At 47.2% G+C, this 26,481-nt stretch overlaps 1 protein-coding gene across 22 annotated transcripts in view; it reads right to left on the bottom strand.

The window, feature by feature from the left end:
* Positions 1-26,481, bottom strand: part of CASZ1 (castor zinc finger 1) — a 192,573-nt gene that overhangs the window by 155,136 nt on the left and 10,956 nt on the right. For 7 of the 22 annotated variants that reach the window (XM_038159655.1, XM_038159641.1, XM_038159661.1 and 4 more), the window contains exons 2-4: positions 2,920-3,063; positions 2,396-2,412; positions 1,235-1,323 (exon numbers count right to left, since the gene is read on the bottom strand). The exons of 8 other annotated variants lie outside the window; for them this stretch is intronic. The gene's annotated coding sequence lies outside the window, so the exon portion shown is untranslated. Of the gene's footprint in view, positions 1-1,234; positions 1,324-2,395; positions 2,413-2,919; positions 3,064-3,855; positions 5,282-26,481 lie in introns of those variants that run through there. 7 more of the 22 variants (XM_038159656.1, XM_038159647.1, XM_038159644.1 and 4 more) reach the window with 3 other exon arrangements.

Here is a 26,481-nt window from a genome sequence, read left to right as displayed (position 1 = left end):
GGAAACGCCTGCCCGGCTGCACCCGGATGGAAGCAAGCAGGGTAGAGCCCCATTCAGACCAGGGCTGGCAGGAACCAGGCCAAGCCTTTATCCAAGGATAGTGTGCTGCGAACGGAAAGGCCTCGCTGTAATCCAGATATGTGCTGTTAACTCCCAAGCAGGGTGATACAGGAGATACTGTATTCAGATATATGTATATGGCATGTTACCACCAGATGCCACACTTTACAGTCTAGACGGAGTTTTGTAACTGCCTGGGAAAAACTTCTCTCACAGAACATGTAATACATAAATAGATGTGTATTTTAATGGGCAAGTTAAACTCCTCCTGGCAAAGGTAGGCAAGTCAGTTTCATACACAGGTGGGTAAATTTCCACAATGATTTTGCAAGGCTGTTTCATATTCCCCAGCCCAGCTCAGGATCTGAGCCGTCAGGGCTGGTTGGGCTGGCCCAGCTGCACTTCTGTGGAAGGCAGTGTTCCCATCTCATCACCTCTGCAGCTGTGCCCATGCAGTAATCCCAAAGATCCTAGCAATAATAACTCCATCAGTCCAAGCTACCAAGCTAACCCACAAATTTAGCTTTACTTTAGGATTTAAAGGGGGGGGGGGGGGGGAGGAAATATTTTGAAAATTCAAACACAGACAGCAGATATTTCTAATCCCTTTCCTACACTTTTTTTAGCTTTTCCCCCCCGCATAAAAGTCTACCTTCATTAACTGAACAAGAAAACTCCCTCCAACCCTTATAGCTCTAGGACTAAACAGTCAGCTTGTGCTTATAAACAGTGAAAAAGCAATCACAGCCTAGGGATGGGCTCTGGAGAACGTGCAAACAGCCTCTGTAGCCCAAAGTAAATTGAGCTTGTTTTGAAAGTAGAAGCCATACAACTTGCTCTAGGGCAGAAGACTGGAACACAGGGATTTCTAGTCCAGAGCATGAGAGATCACAAAGCCACATGCCTGAAAGGCTAAATGCATCTCCTTCACTGCAGTGATGTTTGTAGAACTATGGGGACCTCAGAAAACAGCTGGAGTCCAGGGAAATATTGCTATTGTCACTAATGAGCTACTATCCCTCAGCAAGCAGCCCCTGAAGGACACTCAGCAATGCGCCCAGTAGGTACTGGGAGGAGACAAATGTGGAAAAGGATAACTGATTTGCAAGAGCCTGAACCACAAGGATCACTTCAGCATTTAAAGATTCCTGAAGTATCAATCTCCTCCTCTTACCTTCTTGTCTCAGAGGATCTGCTCATCCCAGGTCCAGATCTGATGGACAATGCAGGGTTTTCAATATCAGGCGCTACACAAGCAGAAACCTGTGACAGGAGTCACAAGAAAAGCTCTTTGGTGATGAAAAAAATCACCTAGAACCTATGAGGCAGCTTCCTCAGCACAGTTTTTTCCCCCCAGATGTTGGACCTCTCTGGAGAGGAATATAAGGGTGTTTGGTGGAAAATTCACCTGCTGCAGTCAAACCTGAGAATTTGTGTTTTATTTGGTAAAACCTCAAGGCTCTTCATGTTCCTTTACCTTATGCCCTCAGGCAGAGCTCCTATTTGGGAAGCTCTCTTGCCTCTGGAGGCCTGGGAAGGCATTGCTCTAAAAGGGGACACAAGCACCAGAGCAGCTCACACCGGGATAAAGACCAGAGTTCGCTACATTACCAGCTCAAAACCAGGCTCTCCAAATAAAGCATGCCAGACCCTGGAGGTGTTTCAGAACTAGGAAGGTGTGGGAAGGCACAGCTCACCCCTATCCCATCCTGAAGCACACTCTTTTCTGGCAGACTTACTGAAAGCACTCAGGTCTGCAGGCTCTCTACACATGGCAAGAACTAAGACCTACTGAGCCTTAGAGCATCACGGCTATTGCTCTTTCAGGTAGGGCTAGGGCACTCAGAACATGAGTAAATTCCTCTGTGCCACACACAACCAGCAGTGAAGAGGGATTGCTGGAGGCCCAGACCAACATCTGAGTCCTGTGACTATTCTCATCTCCCCTCTTGCTAAACCAATACAGTCCCTCTACCTAGACCATTCCAGCTCAGGTCTCAGCCGAGCTGACACTCACAACAGCTTTCCACAGGTATCATTTAGGATATAGCAGCAAAAGATAGAGGAAGATGATGATACAGAATCCCCTCAGGCACTTCAGTTGCTGATCTTCATTCATTCAGGCATCACCAGCATTTAATAATGTCAGCAAAGTATGGAGATAGCCCCTGACAATACCTCTCTGCCCTGCAAGCACATGTGATGTCACACAAAGGCCAGACACACCGAGGATCCTCAGCCCCTTCTACCTGCAGCAGCATGGCAGTGCCACCAGGCACCTCCCCAATCCCCAACCCATTGAGAAGAAATAGATTATCCCACTGTTGTGTCATACCTTTCTTTGCAGAGACGCTGTGATGGCAGCCAAGCAGAGAAGAAAGTAAAACAGCTTTTAGAAACAGAGTCCCACCCCCTCACAACTGCTCTGAGTTACCCACCGTGACCACAGACATCCTCAAACTCCTTTTGTGAAACAAGTCAATCAGAAACTGTCCCACACAATACTTACCCAGGGGACTCCCGTGTGTACTACTTAGCCAACTGTTAATACTGCACGGCAGCTCATGAGGAAGAGGGAGGTGAAGAGAAAGAGCTGCTCAAACCAGCACCCTGCTGTGTCAGCTGGGTGTCTGTACAGAGGGGGCAGTGAAGGCAGGGGTAAGCCCAGTCCTACTTGTAAGCCAGCCCCAACCAACATCCCACCATGCATTTGCCTCCTAAACCACTGACTTCCCGCGGCTCTTTCAAACTTCATGGGCTAGAGATTTCCCAGCAACTGGAATGAAAGCTCTGGAGAGCCAAAATCACTCACTCCAGTCCTACTTCAGAGCAGTTTGATCACAGAACAAAAGCTAGTACCTTGCATTGAGAAGTCACAGGCTTCAAGGTCCATTCCAGTGCACAAAGCCAGGACAGAAGTCAGGTTCTTTGTTTTGGAGGTGGTCTCAGGTGAAGACAGTGTGAGTTAGATGGCCTCCCTTCACTTGGTGAAGTCTCTTTTCCCTGAGGAGAGTTTCAAAAGGAAATGAATATTCCCTACTGAGCAGTACCAAAGCTCAGGTGAATCATGAGCACAAGCAGTGACGCCAGCCTCAAACGCTGCAGCCACCCACAGATCTGAGCCCTTGGTCGCACACAACAGGCCAGCAAGGCAAGGCATTTCATGCCCTCCGGAGCACACTGCATCTCCATCTCCTTGCCTGCCACATGTGTTGCTGGCAACTCAAAAGCCAAGGTACAAACCACCCAGACTGTTCAGTGGGCCACACACTCCGAGCTTCCCCAGAAGAAAAAAACAGGTCAGTCAGTGGCAGAAGCAGCCTATAGTACTAAGCCACTTATAGCAAAGCACTTCCACCTCTTCCACCTGTAGCCAGTTAAGCGTTCCTGCCCACATGAGCCTTGCTGCCACCCCTCCTTTGGGGGGAATCCAGAAGCACAGAACTCCTTGTCCACCCCCACGTCAAATCTCATGCCCAAAAATGCTACACATACAACCAGATGAGACAAAGGAGAATTATTATTTGCAGTTTAGTGAGGCCCACAGTAATTAAGGGACTTGTCAAAGCTCACTTGGCAAATCTGAGGCAGAACTGGGAACTACAGCTAAATCTCTCAAATTTTGGTTTAAGAGCTGGACTACAAAAGTCCTGTGCTCCTTGGTTGTTATACTGCTACCTTTGCAACAGGTTTCACCCTTCTCCTTGCTCTCCCTAGACAGTTAAGACAATTCCCTTCTACTCCTGCATTGAAGGAAATGAACAAATGCACAGATTAAAATAAAAGAACTTTTACCTTACTTCCAAAATTATAAAATGTCCTAGCTCCAACCTTTGTCAGAAGCTCAGAAGCTTCAGGCTCTTCTATGAGGTGGGATTTGCAGACTGGAGGGTTCTGTTGTTGGTGGTTTTTTTTAAATTTCCATCAGACAATAATAAAAGAAGCAAAACAAAAGAGGGCTGTTGAGATCAACTTGTGATAGGTGTCTGGCCAAAAAAAATGGAGCCAAAGAAGTCAGAACCCTGCAACCAGCAACCTTTGTGTCAATTTAAGCAAATATTGTGGCGTTTCCATGGCAATTCCTGTTTTGAATATCCACTACACTCACTTTTTAAAGGGCTTTTCCTGTTTGTGTTTCAACTTCAGAACCTGTAAATATTTTCAGCCTTAACACATCCCGACCTCCCCTAGCCTCTGAAATGAGATGCTATCAATGCTCTGTCATGAGGTCTGCTGTCTGCAGTACCCCAAAGCTGTGAAAATTCATGGCAAAGGCAGGGTGGCAACCCAGGACAGCTGGGGACAGCAGAGGCTTGGCTGGCCCTTTGACACACTCTCGGTGCCAGCCCCCACAGCTGTAGGTACCGGAGCCCGTTCGATGCTTTTCCAAACCTGATGAGTGAAAAGAGCTATCACAAACATTCAGCACTGATAGCATCAGCCCAAGGTGAGCAGCAGGCAGCAGGTATTTTGCCAGTTTCCTTCCATCTCACTCTGCCAGCTCAGGCTGCCTCTGCCTTGCCACTCCAGCTGCAGTTTCTGCTGGGAGGCTCTTCCTGTGACCGGCTCGGGGCCAGCTGCTCACACAGCCCCAGAGCTGCCCCCTGCCCTGACCCCGTTCTCCTCCCTTCCCTTCTACCTCAGCTGAGCTAAGGCTGTCACTCACACTGATTTATGGGATGCTGCGTCATGTGCAAGTGAGAATGAAGAGTCAACTTTGTCCTCACTTGTAACCTGGGCTAGGGTGTAAATTCCCCAGTGTCCTCAGCAGCAGCCTGCAGGTCCCTGCTGCATTGCTCTATCCCTGCTCCACCAACACAGAGCCCTGGGGAAAAGTCCTGGGGAAAGAGCCCTACTCAGGTACTGGTGTCACTTGTCACATCTGAGCATCAGGAGCCTGTTGTTAACCCTCTCCCCAAAGAATAAAGCTGCCCTGCCTCTAATGCTGGGTTGGAGGGGGGGAGGCGGTCTTTGGCATGCATGGAGGTGCACGGAAACACCTTCAGAGACACGTTAAGGACTTTCATCCCCAAGTCCCCATGTCTGAAAGCTTCAGCCTGTCCTACAGCCCTTCCTAGCAGCCATGGGAGTGCACTGGTTAATTCTGAGATTCTGAGTTTCCTGGCTGTGATGGATTTGTGCCAGACCTCCAATGTTAGCTTAGTGTAATTTTTGGGAAGTCAATTTCCTTTTTTTCTGTGTGGTTTTTTTTGGTTTTGGCTTTTTTTTTTCTTTTTTTTTTTTTTTTTGTGGGGTTTTTTTTTTTTTTTTGTGGTGGTGTTTTGTTTTGTTTTTAAATTTTTGTTTGTTTTGTTTGTTTGTTTTGTTGTTGGGGTGGGCTTTTTGTTTTGTTTTTTGATTTTTTTGTTCAAAGTTCTTTCCTCTTTTAAATCAAAAAGTAGGAGCATTTGAATGGGCATAAGGATAAGGCTATCCTTCCATGGGCTGTAGCTTCCCAAGAGCATTTAATAGGCACCATGGCACCTGCACAGAGCAGCCATGGAAACAAACACCAAGTGGCTCCAAAGCTGTTGTGCCAAATGCCCACAGAGGCTCCTGGGAGCGATCCCATCCTCGCACGAGCATCACTCCTCGCTCCTGACCACCTTTCCTGCAATGCTGGGTGCTTCTGATACCACCAGCAGATGATGCACAATGCCTGCTGTCCTGGCCAGCTTCCAGCTCAGGTAATTACATCCCACAGGAGTTTCAGCTGGATATTTTATCCCTGCTTCACTTCCGGCCCTCAGCTGCTTCAGTGGGAGTTGCTAAAACTCTATCCAGATCCACCCCGGACGTGAGTGCATGGAGGGAATTCTGTGCATCCCAACAGGTCCCAAGAGCCCGGTGTTTCAGCAAGCAACCTCTAAAAACATGTGACAGCATACCTTCTTGTGTACATCCCATAACACCCCCACCCAAGAACAAGGTGCAGAGCTGGGAAAACAATTGCCCTACCACACCAGGAACCAACAATTTCTGCACACATGTGCTTAACACTGTCCAACGGAGCACGATCTGGGACATGGACACTGGCTCCTGTCCTTTGCTGAAGCGAGAACTTTCCTCCCATCATCTCACAGGCTTGGCAAAATTAGAACTTGTGGTGGCAGTAGTGTGAGGCTGAAGCCACAGCTGCTGGTCAGTCTTGGTCAGTGGCATTACATGCTGCATTACATGCTGCATGGGATACAAGTGATTTTGAATGTACAGGAAAAGACGTGCCAGGTTTAGAGCAGCCATGAGAATGCGCCTAGGGTCCATGACAGGGCAACAGTCTTTGTCAGGTCAACAGGTGTCAGTGAGCAGGAAACACTGGCAGGGTGACACTCTCACCAGATCCTGACAACACATGCTCCAAAGTGCAGACAAAGAGGCAAGTCCACCTCCCTCCCAAGGGAGCAGTCTTTTGGCATTTGCCATGCATTTGCCATGGCCACAAGAATTCAGAGCCCTTCCAAGCTGTCCAAGACATTTGGAAATGATGTGCTGACACACCCTCCACTCAGTACAGCCCAAGAGTCCCCAGGCTTATAAATGGGCTCTACCTAACCTCTGTTTTGTGCCCTCTTTGTCTTATTCTTTCAGCAGATTCTGCACCAGATGCTCACCTGGTGTAAAATCAGTACAGTTTTGGTGGCTTTAGTGAAGTCATGCCAATTTAAATGAGTTGAGGATCCGGCCCTCCAAGTTACTCGAGTTGCCAATTCTTCCTTTGGATAATCCTGAGGGTGATTTCACAGCAAGCAGCAGCACAGGCCCAGCCAGCCTGGCAGGATCAGCTGTGCTTTCCTACCTCCCCTCTACCCCTCCACCCTCCCTGCCCCAAGCCAGGCAGTCCCTGCTGTGAGACCCTGCTGCAACAATGCTGGACCCATTATCATCTGCTTTGTGTACTGAGTTTCCATCTCTCTGCTGCTTAATTAAAGATAGATACAGCACAGAGTAAATTACTCGGGATTTCTGATCAGGGCTTTCTACTTGCTTTTTGCAGGAGAGTTTTTGCCTTTACTGGCCACTTTGTCATACCTTGCTAAGTCTTTGGAGAGGGTGCTGGTCGCTTGTCTAGCAGCAAACCCTAACAGTTTAGGTTGACTGTGAAACAGCACGTCTTTATGAAGAAATTAAATACTGTCTTCCCCTCTCTCTACTCTCACCAGTCTCTAGTCCAAGAAATGTAAAGAGCCCATCGCTGCCTGGCAGCTGCTGAATGAGCAGCTACGAATCCCTTCCTCTCCCAGTTCCACCGTTGTCCTGCCATCCTCACCACGTCCCAGCTGAGGGAAGCAGGCAATACAGGCACAGGGAACACAGCAAGGCTTCAGCAGGCACTGGATGCGCAAGAACTTTACATGCTCTGCCCTCACAAGTCCTTTGCTATCCCCCCACAGCAATTTTCTAGGCAACAGCGTGGTTGCATTCCCTTCTCTATCTCCTAATAAATATCATGCTAAGCAAGATGAGTATCTTCTTCCCAGACCAAGCAGCATGACCCACTTTCTGAATCAGGGCAGATGCAATTGGGCCCTGGAGTCCTGGACCCCTCCCAAAGCACAGAGATTTTGTAACAATTACAGCAAGAAGCAGAAGGAATAGCAAAGTAATAAGTGATCAAAGACTGCAGTAGTGGAGTTGAAGCTGTGGGCTAAGTACTGCTCCTTGCCATCCTGTGCTCTGACATTTTCCTAGGACACTGAGGCAAGAGCTGACATTCACACAACATCTCTCCTCCACTGCCCTACATTCCTCAAAAGTAACAGATCCAATTTCAAACTCTGGCTAATGGCTCAGGCAAGCCAACTGCTGCCCTCCCTACACGTCCAATCTGATTCCTCCCCTTCTTTTTTCCCTTCCGCACAACAGAGCAGGAATACAGGATTCACATTCCAGCAGTGCCAATCCCCCCTTGCACAGAAATACACATACAAATATCCTGCCCTGCCCCCAGTGACAGCCTTGAGGCTTTTAACAGAGCAGCTGTGCCCAGCGTCGCAGCACTGACACCTGGCTCGTGGGCCACCTTGCCAGTGCTCCATGAGCTTGCAGGGGCATCACTGCCTCTGCCCCCTTGCCCCAAGGCTCTCATGACCCAGAGGTTCCAGACCTGTTGTTCATAGTGGGGAGGCTTGAGCTGGGATCCTTTACAGGTCCAGTAAAACCAAAAGCCCCTGCAGAAAACTCGTGCTTTGGGCCAAGCTCAGCCTGGCTCACTGGAGAGGAGTGGCTGGATCCTGATCCCAGCAGTACTATTCTGTTTGGAGATGCTCCATTTTTCCACAGAACAGCTCTGTACTTTCCCAGATGTAGATGGGATCAGATTATGACCCAATGGATATGGAAAGCAATTAAAAGGAGGTGGGCGAACGCCAGTAGCGCTTTCATTACTTGAATCCACAGAGAAAATTTCCCTCCCAGGGGACCACTAAGTCTCCATGGCCAAAAAGCATACAGAAAATCCCATACCAAAGAGGACAAGATGCCAGAGCCCAGATTGAGTCCTGGGCCATGCTCAGCCCTTGGGGCACACAAACCCACGAGCATCTGTGCCCGGGGTGCTGGGACACCCACCAAAGGGTCACTGCTCTGAAAAGCTCAGTGGGAAACTCACCTGGGAGCGTCACAGCAGAAGCCCAGGCTCTGAGCAAGACGAGACTCCTGTGCCAGGGTTGCACAAACAGCAAAGACAGCACACAAAGCAAGTCTGACAGACAGGAACGACAGGCAGGGAAAGGAGCGGAGCCACTGTCGCACACGCAGGAGTTCAGAGCTGGCTCTGGCTTCCAGACTCTGGATTTCTTCCCTGCTCACTGCCTACCTGCTGGAACACACCACCATCCAGCAAACAGCACAGAAACACACACTAATGGGGGCTCTGACCAGCACCAACAGCTGCCTTTGATGTTTGACATGGCAAGATAAAGCAAAAGTAACTTTTAAAGGATTTCCATGACATTTTTTCTTCCCAGTTAAGTGAAAGAATTTTAAAGAGAAACAGAAAAAGAAGACCCTTTCACCCAAACTTCAGAGATAAAAAGAGAGGGAAAAAAATCTTAATCTTAATTCAAAATCCTATTTGATGTGTCGTGGCATGAAAATGTTTTTCACTGCATTTTTTCAGTGTGATCTCATGCACCCTGCAAACGGGGTACGCCCAAAACACCAGGTATTTTATGGGACACAAACAGAACACAAACACACAATTAAAAAAAAAAAAAAAAGGGATTGGTAAATATTTAAATTAATCTGAGCTGGCATCTGTGCAGCCTCCCCTCCCAGAGAGAGAGAGAGGGATGTTTGCAGCTTTGAAAAAAATAAAAGTGAATAACATGACCTTTTCCTTCATGTTTGTTAGCTCACTGCAGCTTGGTGAGTTGGGGCAGCCCAGGCACCTCCCAAACGAAGTCCAACAAGTGCAGCTGGGGCTGCTCCCCTGCCTGGCTCCGGGGGCTTGAGGGGACAGAGCTGGTGGGGATAGAGCTGGTGGGGGAATTGCTTCAACCTGTTTGCAGTCTCACGCCGTAATACATGGGTTTTGTTGTGTTTGGTTTGGTTATTTTTTTCTTTCCAGTTTAATTGTTGGAGGAGTTTATGAAGCTGTTTGCCAAAAAACAATCGACTCCAGGGAGCCAGCTTACACAAAAAGGGTGTGCCGCCCGAGTGAGGCCGTGGAGCCATGGAAACCACCACCTTTTGCATTTGCCCAGGTGAAGCCAAAGCTTGGTGGATGTCTTGTGAAATCAGCAAGGATCTTCAAGGAAGTGAAACACACAGACGCAGCTGAGCATTCAGCACTCAGAACAGTGGTCCCGTTCACTAGCACCACAATCTCCCCCAAGCAAGGGGGAATATTCCCACCTTAGCACAGCTGGCTTATCTCACAGGTCACACAGACACACCAATGAATGCACAAGGTGTTCCAGGCAGACCCCGAGCACCTGTGCACCTCCAGGTCGTAGGGGCTCTGGCAGAGGCAGTGCTGCCCAGCAGCACAGGCAGAGTGCATTGGCAAAACTCACCCAAACGGCTGTGTGACCAGGTAACTGGGAATCTGCAGGCACAGGTGAAAAAAAGGCACCCTTGCAGCACAAGAAAATATCCCGAAAGCAGAGATCGTGCTTTAGGTGCTCGATCTGACCTGCAGCAGAGCAGCCGGTGGTGGCGGCAGGCAGGGGATGGTGAGGGGACAAGGGGTGTCCCCCCACATTTCTCTGCAGCAGTGGGGTATGAGGACTGTGCCTCACAGGACCCTGTGTCCAGACAGAGATGAGCATTTGGGAGGGGGATGTTTGTCTTGTGGGTGGCTGGAGAGGGACCCTGGCTGCATTCTTCTCAGTCTTAGAAAAGAAAACAGAGAATTCCTCAGGAGCACTGGCTGCTGGCCTGACTGACAGAAAACAATCCAGGAACAAAGCACAGAGAAGAGATTTTACAGCCACCCAGCTCCTGTGTGTCTGCTCCAGAACTCTCCTGCTACCACTGGGAAACAGAAGAGTGCTCTTAACTGTGGTTCTTTTCAAAGGGGTAACATCCATTATTCCCCACTGCCAGCTGCTGAAAGCGTGCTGATGGCAGGACTTCAAACACTCTCGTGGAATACAGGCAGGGAAGTGAGCACAGGACAAAACCTTACCAAGCCAACTCCTGGGCAGAGCATTGTGTGACCAACTTGGAAAAAACTGAATGGGCGCAAAAGTCCACTGGAACAAAATTCAAGGATCATCCTCAAAATCAGAACTGGCCAGAGCCAGGTGAGAAGCCAGAAGTTTCTTTGGCTGGTTTGACTTCAGTGTGCCACACTAACAGTGGGATGATTCAATCCTGACACTTCTCTTACATGAAGCCAAAGGTCCCTGACCACAAACTCCAACAAGAATTAGTTCCCGTGCTCCATGAACCCTGCAGAGAGAAGTACTAACCCCTCAGCACAGGAGAGATGAGGGCAATGACCTTTCCTTTGGTGCAGGGAAGGAGGGAAACCTTGCAAAGCCCATCACTACTTTTATGATTCACTGTTGGCCTCCACACATATATCTACACCAGATCCAAAAGTGTCATCAAATGCAATGACCTGGCTTTTCCCCATTCATTCCCTGGCCATTTTCCAGCCCCTCATTCTCCCCTTTTGTTCAAGAATCCCAAAGTAGGTGCCAGACAGACAGTTGTGATTACTGTCTAAGTGGAAGGTCCTTGGGGTGACCTCCCAGAGAAGGCAGAACTTGTGGCATGGGGCAGGACTCTGGAAGAGTACCTACGTCTTCCAACCACTGTCTGTACCTCTGAGCTGTCCCTTGGCCTAGCTCACGGCCACTGCAGAATCTGCTGCTCCCCAAGGGCACCAGAAAGGAACAAGGGGAGCTCCCTGGGCAGATTCCCCCAAGGGGGACCATGGGAAGGGCCCAGAAGATCCACAAAGCAGGAGAATGTCGGTAAGGCTTGGTGCGTCAGCCCTTCTGGCATCGACCTCCCAAACTCATTCAAATATTTCCCTTTTTTTTTTTTTTTCTAATTTAATGTTCCCTATAATTCATCTGTCCCAAAAGATAATCAATAGAGGCCGTAATGAAAATTTGAGCCATATTTTATGATCCGCTGCAGGAGAAAGGGCCACATCAGCAGGACTAGCCTTGGCTTCCAGCATCATTTCTGTGTGCATTCACCTGCTCGCTGGCCACATTCCCCCCTCCATGCACCCAAGGCTGCTGACAGGGGCAGGCCCTCCAGGATAAACTTCCACCCTTTCCTCCAACTTCAAACAGCTGCTGCTGGATTTGCAGTTGAATATGTACAGATTGCAAAGGGCCCTGACCCCACGGCCCCAGGGAGCCTCCAGACCATCCCTCATATTCTCAGCTCTCAAATAAGTCCTATGACCCTCTACCAGGTCCATGGGGATGTGATGATCATGTAGCCAGATATGAAAAATTACTTAAACCCTTCATAGTAATTCCATAATCCCTGACAGTGTCTCTCAATCAAAAGGGCACTTTATGCTCCTCTTTTCCCAAACATGAGGGCAGTCACTAATGGGGAAAGAAGAGGGATTCCCCCAGGAACTGTGTGAGTCAAGAGCCTGCTGTGCTGCACTGCAGCCCTTCACTGACAGTAAAGACCAAAGAGCACTCCCTGTTTCATGAGCAGCCACAGTTGCAAAGGAGGGATCATGGTAAGCTCAGTACTGTCCAGTTCCAGACACTGAGCATTAGCAAGCACAGGAGCATACTCCACAGCATCACTCCAGCAAAACACTCATCTCTTGTCCTCCTACGCACTATCACCTGGGTCTCAGTCCTACGGATACATTCAAGATTTTGAATGGTTTGAAAACAAGAATCTGAAATCCCAACCTTGTTGAGCACCACTGGAAAAACAAGAAGAGAAACATTGCAGGAACCTAAAACACATTCTCATATCTACCAGAAAAATCCATGTCCAGTCACTAGGACTGTACTCCTCCATATCTGGGTCCAGGGGAAGCTCAAACAAACCCAGCTACTTGCCTTTTTTCCTTTTGGGCACAAATACTACAACTAATCCCAAATCCATCTATTTCATTACAGAATGTATTTATTTAGGAGCCATGCTGACCTTGCTTGCCCAAGTGGGGAGTGGCAAAGAGAGGCAATCATGTCTCAGTGCCACCTACACACGCTGCTGTGTGTTTTTCAATCCACACTGTAAACCCTACAGCACTCCAGAGCACCTTGATCTATCCTCCCGGCACACAGCTAGCAGGCTTGTTGGTTTTGCACTTGCACATGGATGCAGCCAGGGCTGAACGAAGGCAAAAGCCTTGGTCGTGTTCCCGGAACCCTTCTCCATCTCAGATTCCCAGCAGCAGGTTCCCTGTCCTCCCTTTAAAGGCTGGAGCATATTTCATTGCCTGAAGCTGCCACATCTGCAGGGAGCCGGAGGTAACAAAACCGTCTTTGATTTGGCCAAGGGAAAAATATCAGAAGCGAAAGGCCAGAGTGAGGAATTTATAACAGCAGCTAAGGCAGCAAAAATACAAGCGCCTGGCCAGAGGCTGCCCTCCTCCTCAGCATGTCATGTTGTTTGGCTTCCCATGTGTCTTGAAGGGGCAGGATATTGCAGAGAGCCTGGCCAGAAACCACCAATTTCCTACACACACGAGCATACTGACACCCTGACTAGACCCCTGCACAGCATCAACCTGGAGGCATAAGCTGCAATTCCAGGAAACCTCTGCTCACCCAGAGGTGCAGGTGGGAATCTTGTACAATGTTATTGCTCAAGACATCACTTAAAAAATGATGTAGCACCACTGTGCAGGTATAGTGATGGTAATTTACTCCCAAAATAGATAAATGCCCTCTGTCCTGGATGGACAGACTGAATCTCCACAACCAGCAGTAGCAAGAGCAGCAGCTGAATATTCCCACCTTTCCTTTTTCATGGAAACTTGGACATCAACCATCCTTTTTAAAAAACAGGACACAATAATCAAATTAATTGCTGTTTGCACTACATAAATGAGGTGACAGACTTGCAAGATGTGATACTTAAGGACTGTGAATCCAGAGAACATGGATAAGCAGCTCCATGCTTTAAACTTACACTGGAAAGGAGACTGAAATCCCAAGCAGAACCGGGAAAGCACTGCCTACCATCTCTGAAGACCTGTGTCAGCACCACACAGAGCCATCCTCCTTTTTTAATCCAGCTGCCAGCACAGCAGTGATAGAGATACCTGCCTGCGAGAACTCGCGGAAAAGCACGCATGGCTGTAACATGGCTGTTGCAGTCACTGCTAACTTGCCCCAGATTTGAACTGGTGACCCTTACTAATATCATCCAGTCCCTTGATATCCTCAGGGAGCAATCAGCACGTTTTATTAACCCAGCCAATTTTGGAAGTGCATAGGCAGGATTCTAGTTACTTGTTACAATTATGCATTATAGGTCCATTTCACCCATATGCCTGTGCTCAAGTGATGTGCAGCAGAGCTTTCTGCTGCCAGACCCATGGCACAAGGAGCCCAGGGCTGAGCCAGCCCTGGTGTTCTCAGAGCACAGAACAAACCCAGTGCCTACAGACATCGCTTGCAGCAGTGATATTCCAGCCTAATACAAAGCCCCAGAGATCCCCACAACCAAATCCATTTTTTAAAATGACATGTTTCCACCTTTTGGTCCCTGGACTGAACTAATTGCTTTTGCTAGTTCTAAAAGCCAGAGCTGTTTCATTGAAAAAAAAAAAAGAGCAAGTGCATGGGAACTCGGAGACATCCTCAAATTTCTGACACAAAATCCCCATATATGCAGATGTATTTGTTGCCCAGTCAAAATTCCAGCTTTACTGCATGGCATGCCACAGGGAATTCTTTGCTCCACACTGAAGGTGGGAAAACAAGGAGTTAAAGTGACCAGACCAAACAAACAGCAATTTAGTCAAAGCTACAAGATTTCTGTCTATACTCTAACCACTGGGTTATCCCCTTCTTTGCTAAATAAACTTCTCAGTCTAAGGGGAAAGTGCTATTTCCACTTAATGACTAGTGTTTTGTGAGGGGGGTTGATTTATAATTTTTTGTTAAAGATGACACCCTACAACAGGGAAGCTGCTTAGCAGGGGATCAATCCAAGACCAGCTTCGGTTACTATTTGGTTCAGAGAAAGACTCAGTGAAAGAATGACCAGCAAGAAAAAAAAAACATTTTCTGCCTCCTGAAATAGCAAGACAGTTTGAATGTACCACCCCAACACACAGACCCATGAGTTCAGATGCCCCGTGAAGTAGCACAGAGTCCAGCTCTAGACCTGCCCGCTCTGCTGTATGAGCTGGACAGTCATTTACAGACCAGAACAAACCACTTACAGACAAAAGAAATGTACAAAGTATGTACAGTTACAAAATCTGAAAAAAAAAAAGTTTAAAAAAATAGAGCAACTAAGAAGAAATTAACATAGAGAGAATTTTTCAGGGATGATAAGTGGAGGAAAAAAGTGCATGTCTTTTTAGTAACCAGTACTTACCTGGATCAGGAAGCAGCCGTAAGTTCTGGGTGCAGTTTCCGGGAAAATGAGTTCTCACCATTGAGCAGAAACTCAATGGGATGCAAGAAAGCCCTACATCTTTCTAGGCAAAAGTAGTTTAGCCTTACCATTTGCTGGGAAAGTTTTAGGTGAGACTCCTTTCCCCAAGTCTGAGTGAACTGCTTTTTACTTTGATGAAGCTCAGCTCTGTTTAAAGCTGAAGGTGACCATTGCTAATTTTTTTATCATCATTTTATGAGCATGTTAACCTTCATTCACAAATGCTCTACAGAGTGAATTTCCTTCTATTCTTTTTTTCATCCTTGATTAACAGTATTTCAAAACCACAGATTTCTAAAACGTGTATAGGAAGACACCTCATACAAACTTGTAATGGTTTAATACAGAGCCACCTATTTTCTACAAAATCAAAGAAAAATAAGGTTGTTACCAATTAATTTGAACTGAGCCAAAAAAGCTGTTTCAGTGCAGACTATCAGTTTCACTACCAAACCTCAAATTAAACATGTATAAGTGTTTTATACATAAAAGGCTCTAGATTATAGAACACAAACAGAACTTCTACCTTCTCCTCCTTTTCACCACTTATGCTTCAAATTTCCTTTGGGAATTGATGTGTTGGACAGTGTGAAAAAAGTGTTTCACATGTGCATGTGGAGGTCACTTTGCTCTCATGTCTGCAACATGAAGTTTGGAAAACTTGTTTAAAGTGAGTGCTTTTTCCTCCCGTTCATTGTTTATTGGACATTTCCCTTTCAAGATTTTTATTCATAAAGATCCTCTTTTGTTCTTCTAAACCCCAGATTTTATAGAGAAAACACTCTGCCCTAAATCATCTCCAGGCAAAGGAAAGCTGCTTACGATGTTCCCACTTATTGCACACACATAACTCTACGTGGAGATTCTTAATCTTCACCCACCCAAGATTAAGGCAACACAAATTATGAAATCGATACTGATACACAGAGCAACATCTATTACAGTTTCAGTGTTTTTGTTATATTTTTTTCTAAACTATTAAAGTAGGATGATTTTAATGTGGTTGTTGTTGTTTATGCAATACAAATTCTCTGTTGTTTGATGCTGTGGGTACTTATGCAAATGCCCCATTTTCCTTATAGAAATCTTTCCTTTGACACCTCATGTGAGTAAAGAAAATATTTGAGTGTTTGCAAGATAAGGATCCATTTATATTTAAGGCTCCATTACTGATCAGGAGGCAAAGAGCATCCTTATGGTGGATATAAATTATAGTTATACTAATTTTAAAGACCCTTACTCTCTGTTCTAGTGATGGAGCAGAAGAGCTTTCAAATAAAGGAGATTCTTCCCTCACAGCAGTTTCAGTTCCTTTCTTTCATTAATCAAAAGCTATCCTATAGATAAATATATTTTCTCTCCACATGCATGTCTGAATACCTCTTTGAGCTTTAACACTCCTGCACCTGATTCAAACATGACAAATCAAAAATCATTTTGCCACCAACTGCAACAGGCATTTCCAGAAGTTACATCACACAAGTCATGCAATTAAACTTTAATGAAAACATAAAAACAAAACCACCAAGCAGCCCCTAGTGCTTGCTTTGTCTTTCACACAATCTATCATAAAAAGGCAGGACATTAAAATGGAAGATCCTCTGGCTAAAGCTGTGCCGTAAACAATTTTTTCCTAATGAATTCCACCTCTTTACTCCACTGAATCAGCAGAGCCAGATGGAATTTCTCTCCTCTCTTCCTTCTCTGTGAAAAGGATGGACTGCTGATAAAACTAGTAAGCCATGAAGATCGCTTCCCCGAGGTGAGATGCCTGCTGCCAGGAGTTCTGCTCTGTGGGGGTACAACAGCCTCCCTGGGCGCCGCTGCCAGCCCCTCCAAACCAGCAGCACCGCTGGGGTTGGAACAGGAGAGCTCAGGAGAGCTCATGCAGGCAGGAGAAACAGAGGATGTTACAGCAACTTGAAATGCTCATAACATTTGCCATATAAAACGCACAGACCTGAGTCTTCTGAACGTCTCAGTACCTGCGGCTTGGGGAGCCTTCAGCTAGAGCTCTAAGTGTTAAACACCTCTCCACAATGGGTGCCTGAATCTCGACATGCTGCTCCTCTCTTTCAACCTCATCCTCTCTTCTCAAGCCATGTGTAAATCAACCATGAATGTACTGGGGTTTCTCTTCTGCATGCCACATTACATCCTCCAGCTCTGAATGTGCCACAGATGAAAAAGGGGCTACACATCTGGCAAAGGTGTAGCAGATGCTGTAGCAGCACAGCACCAAGCAAGGTTCTTCTGTAGTGTAAATGAAGACTTCATTTCAGCACAAAATCTCACCCATTTAAAATGAGCAGAGAAGAAGAGATACCATCAAACAGGAGCTGGGCTGGGCTACGAAACCTGGGATTAGACATCTGGAAAACCACCTGAGAAAGAAGACTTGGGAAGGCAGCGGGGGATTGCATTCCTTATCCTTCCTGTCTGGTGCACAGTTCCAGCCATCTCAGCACACTCACTACACATCCTCCCAAACTCAGGTGTCAAACAGACGTGGACAAACACAACCTTCTTGTCGATGACAAGAAGGAAGGGAGACACAGGGAGGAACTAGGAGGACAGGACAAATGAAAGGAGGCAGACAAAGACCAGAAGGCAGGTGACAGCGGTGCCAGAAGCAGAGGTGACAAACTGGAATCCACAATTATTTTGAAGTACTGCTGCAGGAAGCAGCTCGAACCAGAGAGCAAACCTGGGAGCCTGAACTATGAGTGCAGGTGTGTGGTAAATTCTCCAGCTAGGTAGTACTGGCTTGGTCATACCAAACAAGACAGACTCTTTCAGAGTCTGAACGCAGGCACAGAATGATTCTACTATCTCAAAGGCAGTTTTAAACATAGCTCTCTAGGTGAGAAAGAACTTCCTGTTCGCGGTCTGGAGCTTTCCAGTTTTCTTAAGGATGAGCAGCTATGAGTCCAAAACACTCGTCTGATAGCAAAACAGCAAAAGAGAGAAAGCTTGTAGGCCTGGGGGTTCCCACGACTGCCTGAGCTGAGCAGTTCTTCCTGCCTGGAGCCAGGAAGAGTTGCCCAGGGAGATCAAACCTGCCCTGCAAAGTCCCAAATCCAAATCATGCAAATTCCAATCTTCCTCCAAGCACTGATACCAGCACAGGGACTCTGACTTCATCAGATGCATGAAGGAAATGTAAAAAGGAGGAGGGGCCTTACTGCCTACACACATACACACCCCACCTCAGGCAATAGAGGGGGTGTAAATAATGGAGCAGGTTCAGCAGCCAACAGCACTCAGGGTCGAGTCAGTAATCCCCTTTTTCCATTTCCGTTTGCTATTTGATGTAATTATAGTTTTTGATTGAAATCCACCCGGAGTGTAACCCCTCTGCTTAATGCACTGTTTAAATCCTTGGGTACACAACCAAGCTGCTCCCCAGACTCGCCTGGAATAGGAAACCATTTCAATGCCAAAAATAAGTCTTTGCTTTCTTTGGTAACGCCCTCAGTCTTGGCTCAGCCTCTGCTACACCCACCAAAGAAGCAGGGCAGGGAGTTTAGGAGGGCTGCCTGATACCACCCATGTCTGGTGACGGTGCTATGAGCTGAACTTGCAAGAGGGTTAAACTTTTGAAAAGCTTTCTTTAATGCCCAGACACTAGAAGAAGTGGCACAGTCGAACAGACAAAGGACCTGGAGCCTGGCCTCAACTTTCCCAGTAGATTTGCTGCTATCCAGACCATAAATAGTAACAAGTCAAGCCCTATCCAGCCATCGCATGGGGTAAACAGTGGCTTCTCTCCTGAAAGGCCTCCTGAGGATAAAATTAACAGACGATATTCATAGTCCAACGGAGGGCTGGGAGATCTACCTCTCTGCAAAATCAGATCACTGGAGCAGGTTTTTCTTCTCCAGTTCACTCAGTACCACTTGGCCAAGAATGCAGGGCAACAGCTAGACCAAACTGGTACCTGAGCAATTCCATCCTGCAGATGCAGCAGCCCACAGCAGTGTGACTGGGCTAGCTGCAAAATCACTAACAGCGCTGGAGAGAAACTGCCTAGGAACAAGCAGTGTTTGAGTGCCCATCAGTCTGCTGGACAGCAGAGGGAAAAGGGTTCTCTGAGGGCTTCATACCCAAATCAGTACCTCTGTCACTGTAAAAAGCCTGATGTGAGTTGGAGACGTACATAATACAATACATAGAGTTGTTTCATACAACCATCTCAGGACAATGAACAAATGTACAATTCCACTCAAGATTAAGAAAAAATATCTTAGTTCTCCCATACAGGAGAAACTCAGCATGGCTCCCTGCAACGCTAGTATTGTGTGAAGACTGAGGTATATGCAAGGTGAACATGACTATAAAATAGTAACTCAAAGCCTTCCCCAGCAGGGGAATGGAACCTATGGTATTTGAAAATAGGTATGTTACAACTTCCGTTCCACATCTTCCTTTGCACAAGAAGAATGAAGGCCTCAAAGTTACTCCGTGAGATTTTCAGACCTGTTGCAGAAACTCAGCGTAAGTCTAAGAAAGCTGCTGTGTTTGGATGCTTCTACACCCTGAGACACCCCCCCTCCAGGAGATATATGGTCAGCTCAGTGCAGGACCTTTGGAACCAAACAAGGCTCTTTGGACCTGATTTTGTGTGGCTCAGCCTTTATAGCATCCATTTATGTCAAGGCCAAGAGCTGGCAAAAGTATGATGAGAACAGCACTGTTATAAACAACTTTACAAAGGTGAAAGGGACCAGATAATCAGCCCATCCCTTTCCATTTCATGCCCCAGAGGAGTTCTGGGTGAAGGAGGAGGTCAGCGAACCAGTGCCTCGGGCTGCAGGCACCTTCTCTCGCAGCACTGCGGCTCGGTGGGGAAGCAAAGCCAGGCAGGGCCTGGCAGCCAGATGGGCTGGCTGCGACAGGGAGACGAAGACAGCCACGCGAGAGAGAGGTACAGGCACCATGGGAAGTGTGGGTCTCCTGGGCCAGAATGCAAAACCTGCCCTAGGCCTTCACACTTCTAGGAACCGTCTGTCCTTGACAGTACCTGGTAATCAGATGAGCCCAGCAGCTGCACCGCCTCCACCGGAGGAGCCACATGGCCGGCACAGGGCAGGGCACGCCGTGTCCACTGCCTCCGTGCCCTGTTCTGCCCTTTCGTGATGCTTATGGCAGCTGAAGCTGCTCACCAGCATAAACCAGCTTCTCATCAGCTCTTCCCACTCTGCTCCAGCCCTTCCACTCAATGGGCACAGGCAGTCAGATTTTTTTCTCTCTCTCCTCATCAGATATCTCTGTCTCTCTGAAATATTCAGATGATTTGGTTTTGTTCTCTTCTCCCCCACACCAAATCCTCCCCCTGCTTGTGGAAGCAGTGGATTTCACCCAGGCACAGAAGGCTAATTTACACCCTTCAGGGTTTAAAATAGCAGTGGTGTAAATGAAAAGTCCAATTTCTTCAAATTTGCATTGTAAAACCATCCTTCAACTTCCTTGAAATAAATTTTACTATTTTATTAGTGCAAACAAAATGGTAATAAAACACTAATACAGCGCCTTGTATCCAGGGGAAGAGCTAAAATTAACATAGACCGAGCAGTGTTTGCTATTACATTCAATTACCTTTTTACTTGAGATTTACATTCTCATCCCCTTAATCTCCATAGTGGTGGCTTTGAAATCATTCCCCACAGTCCCTCCTGTGCTTGGAATGGACGGCAGAAAAGCTGCACACTCGCCACTGCCACTCCTGCTGCCAGCACCCCAGTACCAGCCTCTTCCCTTGAGACCCCTGGGCAAGTTTCCCTGGAACATCTCTGAAGAGAAAGCACAGCAAGTGTGTTCACCTGCCTTTTTTAGTCCCACTCGGGCCCTAATTCCTAAACTCCACACAAATACACTAGCACCAAAAATACAGCCTGTGTTCTACAGCTGCCTTCAATCTGGCTCTGGAAACTGTTCCTTATTTCTCTGCTACAAGCTGGGTTGCAGGCAATTTTTATTATCTCCACTGTAAAGATAACTAAGGCAAAGACTGAGGACCAAAGTCAGAATGCAGCTGCTCTTGGAATAGCCTATTTTGTAGTGGAAGTATTCCAGCTTTCACCTAGAGCTCACTGAATTCAGATTCTGCTCTCGAGTTAAGTGGGATTGTGTTCTGCAGCCCAGGCTTAGAGGTAAAGTCAGGAAAAGAGCAGCTCCAGGGCTGTCTGATTAAACTCAGAGGAAACCTGCACTGGAAAGAAAGGCCCATATTCCTACTGATACAATTCAGGGAATCCATTTCCCCAGCATCAGGGCAAGTTTTTAATTGACAGCATCTCTTGATGCTTTAACACAGTAGGCATGGCAGCGATTGGCCATTATCAAAAAAATAGAAAGACTTCCACGGGACACCACAGCAAAGTCCCACATCAGTCCAGCTCTAGAGAGAGATTTTCATTCTTGGCTCCTCTTTCTTCCTTTTTTGTATACTGGAAGTTGGACGCCTCTGCACTTTACGCCAGGTGAAAATATTTAATCTTTCTTTGGAGAGCATGGCCAGCATCTGCAATACAGGTGATACCCACAACTTCGCTCACTCATTTTGACACAATGTTTCGTGATACCCAAGTGAGATAACAGAGATTAACTGAGCATTGTGTAACATATTTCTAAGCTCGGCAAGAAAGGACTGAACAGCCTTTCATCCCAGTCTCCTCGCTACCCAGTCATTCCAGCACTGCCAGACCACTACAACACCACACAGCCAAGAGCTAAGAAGTACAGGGCAGTTTGGGGGGGTACGAGGCAGCCTCCTAGGGAGGGGCATCTCCTGAGAGAAACAGATCCCTTGAGTGTCACCCCAGCCCAGGCCAGCTGTAACCCATATGGACTGCCAGGTGCCTGTCACAGAGAGCTGTCATCACCTGTTTGGATGGAAAAACACTTCTACGTGCTCCAACCAAGGTCCAAGAGTGCTGCATGGCCCTGATCGCACCATACTGTACCACCAATGAACTGGCTGTAATGACCCCGATGAACCCAACCCCACCAGAATCCATTTTGTCCCACACAGCAGCAGATTCCTCTAATTTCCAGTGCCCCTTGGGCAGCTACCTCACAACTCCCAATTCTTCTTTTTGAAGAATAACATTGCAAGATGATTCATTAAGAGATTTTGTGCCAACCTGAAAAAAAAGGATGGTGTGTGACGCAGCACCAGGTGGTACTCAGGGGTCCCCTAGGCAGTATCCCTAACAGCTGCCCTCGTGGTTCTCTTCACTTTCTCCTTAACAAAACCCTCTGGTTTCTGCTTTTTAATCAGGATTTGCCTGCCTAGCCCCTAAATTGCTCATCTGTCTCTCCTCCTGAGAAGCATGGTCCTTCATGCTTTCCCTCTAGTCATCTTGATCTTCATGGCTGGAGGAGAAGGATCATGCAAAGCATGAATAAATGATAGATAATGATAGATAAATGATAGAACTACTGACAAATCCTCCCCATCCAAATAACAAATGTGTCCCCAGGAAACCTTTCATCTGTCCACCTTCTAGAAGGCAGTACACAAAAGCCCTTGTGCAAACAAAATTATCACAAGACACCAAGCAATACAAAAGACCCCACACAATATAGAGTAGGAAAAAGAAAACTGCCCAAGAGCACAGGGCTAAGGTTGGTTTCAACTGGTCTTCTGTCCCTTTTTTCTGTTCTCTTTCCCTGCTCCCCGAACAAAGGAAGTTTGTTGTCAGGTTCAAACATTTCCTGGGCCTTGTCTGAGTTCCACCTTGTTTTCTTTTTCTCTTTTCCCCACCCTGTACAAATAAAGCAAAAACCAACTGGCACCACCTGTGATGAAAGGACAACTAAATGCAGAATTTTATCTTTTCTTTCTTTTCTCCCTCCTCCTTTTTCCCTTTTTCTTGGCCAGAAGTCTTGGGCAAAGGACAAAAGGTATTGTTGGGTAAGCATAATTCCAGGGGCTGAGTCACTAAAGCGCTGGCTGCTGCTGGGGTACAGTAAGCCAAGCCACTGCTTCACTAAATGCAACAAAAAATACCAGCAGCACCACTGCAAGCTCTGCCAGCCCCAGAGCACAAGGGACAACAGAAGATTCACACAGCATGAAGAGGTACAAAGAAATTAAATAAAATGCTGGTACAAATATCCTCACCTAAGAAATCTTAGGAGGAAAGACTGTCACACCACAGAGACTGGGCTCTTCCCTGAGAACAGTAAAGGTTGTGAAGGTCACAGTAAAAAGTTACAGCCTTTACTTACGGTAAGGGAAGGCTCAGATGCCTTTAGTACTTCATCCAGGCCTACACTTTTGATTTCATGACCCATGTCAGACCCACAGATGGTCAATCCTGTAAATGGCCTCTTTCCCCACCACTGTAAGCTCTGGAGGCAGGGAGCTCCCATTGCTCCTGCAGTCCCAAGCACAACAGAAGGGGCACGGGGCTTCCAGACACCCCTACAATGCAGAAAATTATCAACTCATTTCTGGCTGCAAATTAAACGACGGTACTTGCTCAGAGCATGTTCTGAAGCACACTGCAGACCCTTGGAACTACATGGTGCATTTGGGGGAGCTGGAGCACTGGCTGTTTGTTTATTTTGTGATGCACTTTGGTCTCTCTCAGTTGCACTGTTATCCTACACCTGTTTGCTCCCTTTCTCCAGGCTGATAACAGGCAGCACGTTGTGCAGTGGTGGCCTGGCATGGCTCTTTCTGTGTTTAATGAGACATATGTATTTAGTTCCAGACTATCAATAGTCAGGGAGAGGGAAGAGGCAGAAAATTTCCCTCAATAGACATAATCAGTTCAGCATGATATGAGCAAGTTCTTGAAATGGACAGAAAGAGAACAAATGCCTTTGTTGAACCACTCTCATGAGGGCAAATCCTGCTTCCCCAGAGCAGCACATCTCCTCTGGAAACCCACACTCACACAGGGTATTACGTTGCTGCTCAGTTTCCTTAAGGCAGACACAGGCCCGGCCTCTTGCAACAGTTCTGGCATCTCTTCATGGCAGACCCCATGACACACGGAGGCGGCTGAGAACAAGGGATCATGCTTTTCCAGGAAGAGGGAATCCAGATTTTCTGGTTTATAAATTTTCCCATCTGGATTTGTTTTGTTGTTCATAGGGTAGATCACCAGAGATAAGGAGAGAAAAGTAAAGAAATATCAGAGCAGTGGCAGCCCTGATGGGTCAGATGAACTTCTTGCATGTCACTATCTCCTGTTTGGGCAGAAATTTGAATGCATTTTCCAGCAGCAGCAGAGATAAACTGGCATCTCCCCGGGGAATGTTTCAGTTTCTGCAGTTGCCTACAGGTTCTGTGACGCAGAAACTGAGGAGCTTGGACGTGTCCACTCTCAAGACTAACTCCATAAGGACATGGCAACTTCTCTATCACTCGCATGGCAAAAATTAAAACCATCTCAGACTTCTTCACATGAAGCCCCTTTGAAGAACCTATAGATGAGCAGGTTATTATTACCTGAAACAACTCTGATGCAAGACTGTGTTGGGGAAGTCCTGCACAAGCTTCCAAGTGACACAGGAAATAATTATTAGGTCATCTTCACGTAATAGAACCCAGTACCTTCACCACTCTGTGGCACAGGGCCTGTCAGAGCCTGTTTTCTGGGGAAGAATCCCCCAGGACTGCCAGCCAGATGGTCTTGGGAACAAATTTCCCAAGCTCTACCAAGTCGTAGCCCTGCTCTCAGGTAAGACCAGGCCCTACGGAACCTATCAGGACCTCTCTTCCCACCTCTGCAGCCTTGTCCCAAGGCCCTGAACTGGCTTCCAATGCCAACAGCTGTCCAGGTACAGAAAGGCACCTGCAGACTAGAGCAGATATGGGTCTGAGCCCAAAGATTCCCATAGGCAAGAGCATTCTGAAGAGTGGAACCAAAGGGCCAGGAGCTGTGATGCCAGGCATGTTTGTCCTCCCCCGCCACCTCTAAGCCTGGCTGCTGAATTTACACACAGCAAGGACAACTTGGTAAAGCCAGCCCAGTGCTGTCAGCTGGGAGCCTCTGCACACTAAGCTCCTGGTTAAATGTTTTCATCAAAACCAGAGCGAGAAAGTGCAGAGCAAACACCACCAATTAGTGTCTGGGATGAATCGTTCCTGCCAGCATATCTGGTGAGAGGGGCATGAGTCACCTTAACCCTTTGGGAGCCAGAGGCAGAGCCAGCAGAACTCCACAGGGGAGACGAGGAAGACAGGAGAGGAAACCTCTTGTGGATCTTTTATTTGCAACCACTCCTTTTCATTTATTTGTAGGGAGCTGAATTCAGGAGCGAACACTTGCTGTGTTTGGAACCACACTATCCCCATAACCTTTGCCGTCACCATTCTGCTGCACTGAAGATGGACATGAGCTGGTTCAGAGCCAGGCAGCACCCCAGGGCAGAGGCTGACAGATGCATGTTGAGGAGGTCTGGGGTTGGTCATTCCTCAAGCCATCTCTACCTTCCAAGCTCATTCCAGGTAACAGAAAATATCACCTCACTTTTGCTGAAGAGCAAGGCGTCAGTGAGAGTAACATGACAATACTTGATGTCTCATTCCAAGACAAAATGCTTCCCCGTTAGAAATATGAGGAAATGTAGTCAGCAGTAAGAGGACATGTGGGCTCAGGTGCATATGTCCCTCTTTCTCTACACTGCTATAAACTGTCCAATTTCTGAACATGTAAGAGGTAGCCAAAGTTAACTGTGTGACTGGGATAAATTCTCTTTCAACATAAATAACATGCTGCTGTTTGTGGCAGGATTCAGTGCCTCAAATATAAGCCAAAAGTTCAGCTATCTAGGAGTATCCAGTGTTGCAACACTACAGGTGTTCAGAGAGATCAGTCACTTCTGCAGGAAAAAACCCTGAAGTCAGAGCTCTCCTTTTACTCTCAGTCACTCAAGCAAATACCCACAGACTCCACCTCAGCAAGGGCTGAGCAGACACTGCAGGAAGGGCTCAGGACTGTGTATGGACCAAATCCTGCCCACCCACTACAGCATCCATCAGAGACAGCACTGCTGTTCCGGGCACTGTGTTGCAAACACTCTGCAAGGAAACCTATCTTGGACCAAGCTCCCCATCTCAAGGTGAGGGACAGAAGAGTCACAGGGGCAGTGGACCTGCAGCTATGGAGATCAAGAAGCATTCACCCAAGGCGAGGAAGCAAAATGCCAGGGAAGGATAAATTAACACCATGGTTTGTACTGGGGAGGTTCCTTTCAATCTGGAGCTGTGTGGGATGCAGCCCATGACCTGGCCCTCCACAGTTCCATGTGTATAAAGCAGGGGCCCCCCAAATGTGAATTTCGAGCATAGCAGGACTACTGGAGCAGAGAGTTTCAGATCTTGCTGAGCCAGCTTGTGGCTGTATT

Source organism: Motacilla alba, chromosome 21 (genome assembly GCF_015832195.1).
Source record: "Motacilla alba alba isolate MOTALB_02 chromosome 21, Motacilla_alba_V1.0_pri, whole genome shotgun sequence".
Taxonomy (NCBI): Eukaryota; Metazoa; Chordata; class Aves; order Passeriformes; family Motacillidae; genus Motacilla; species Motacilla alba.
The sequence above is the reverse complement of the archived record's forward strand: the minus strand, read 5'-3'. Positions and strand labels throughout refer to the sequence as shown.